This window comes from Rhagoletis pomonella, unplaced genomic scaffold, assembly GCF_013731165.1.
Source record: "Rhagoletis pomonella isolate Grant_MI unplaced genomic scaffold, Rhpom_1.0 Rhpom_scaffold_00006, whole genome shotgun sequence".
NCBI lineage: Eukaryota > Metazoa > Arthropoda > Insecta > Diptera > Tephritidae > Rhagoletis > Rhagoletis pomonella.
In genome coordinates this window covers 36,915,438-36,916,741 of record NW_023458560.1, presented here as the reverse complement: position 1 = coordinate 36,916,741, position 1,304 = coordinate 36,915,438, and the positions used below count along the sequence as shown (strand labels likewise).

General features: G+C 34.0%; 1 protein-coding gene and 1 non-coding gene across 2 annotated transcripts in view; both read left to right on the top strand.

Moving 5' to 3' along the window:
- LOC118740683 (bone morphogenetic protein receptor type-1B-like) overlaps positions 1 to 1,304 on the top strand; it is a 740,115-nt gene that overhangs the window by 457,888 nt on the left and 280,923 nt on the right. The gene's annotated exons all lie outside the window — the stretch shown is intronic.
- Positions 910 to 982, top strand: Trnak-uuu. Its single transcript has one exon. It is a non-coding gene; the product is annotated as a tRNA-Lys (tRNA).

Sequence of the window (1,304 nt, the reverse complement as noted above, 5' to 3'; positions counted from 1 at the left end):
AAATCACTAATTAAAATGTACTAATTGCTACCGACCGTACTAGAGGGCTCTTATTAAAAAACACAAAAACAATTTATTTCTCTATTAAAATTCCTGTAATTTTCATAATATTTTGTTTCAATAAACAAATCAGTAAAAGGGAAAAGTAAAAAATATCTAGCGTTCGCACAGCTTTGCTTTCGTGATTTCAAATGACATATAGTATGTGTACCCTGCAGGGAGTGACGTTAGCTTATACCTAACTTTAGTCTGTTTACGCGAACACTAGTGCTAACTATTAACTGTGTATTTTGTTCGAAAAAAGCTAACTACTTTTGTGGGGCGATGGCCGCAAAAAAGTCAGACCTGGATACCTCTGCATTACATGTCAACTAACTTGTAACTAACTACTTTTGGACATAAAATATCAATAAGAAAAACAAAATATTTTTTTGTTTTTTTACTTTTTTATTTACTTATTTATTTACTTTATTTTATTACATTTCATATTTGTTTACATATTCTGATTATGATAGTATAAAATTTCGATTTTATTTTTATTTGTCCTGAGTATGAAAAAGAATCTGCGAAGTTCAGAAAAAAAGTGTATTGAAAGTAATTTTTGTATGAGGATATTTAATAGAAACTTGTAAAGAAAACCAACTCCCGATTGCGTCTGCATGACTCCTGCGCGACTTTACAATTCACTTTAAGTTGGTTTTGTCATAGCTAATTAAAAGTGAGGTATTAATCGAAATCTCGCCAAAAAGCCAACTATAAGTTGGTTAGTTTTAACAATTGATAATTTTTCACTGCAGGGTACGTACATACAAGCTAACATACGTATTTCGCTACCAAACGCGTTTCGCTGGCTGTGTTGTGTTGCCTTGCTTGTGGTGATATGCCGCATTTGACGACAAACTCGCATGTGCCCGTGTGGCTCAGTCGGTAGAGCATTGGACTTTTAATCCAAGGGTCCAGGGTTCAAGTCCCTGCTCGGGCGGGAACATTATTTTTTTAATTTTTTTTTTTTTAGTTTTCATAATTTTGTTGTTGTTTTATAAATCTTCTCAATGTAACTATGCTTTCGAAAATCTTTAGACCCAGAAAAGTTTAAATCTTTCTTTGGATATTTTGAGTGTAGTAACCCTGCAGGGAAAGCTACCAGTTGTGAACCAGAATGCTACCAGTTTGCATTTCAGCCCAACTAGTTCACGTTGTATCCTTTTTCAATGTTAGCGACTGGTATTTTTAACATGGCGATGTCATAGGAGATGCTAATTGTCCGCTCCTGCATCAGCACGCTACCAGTAGAAATACTAGTA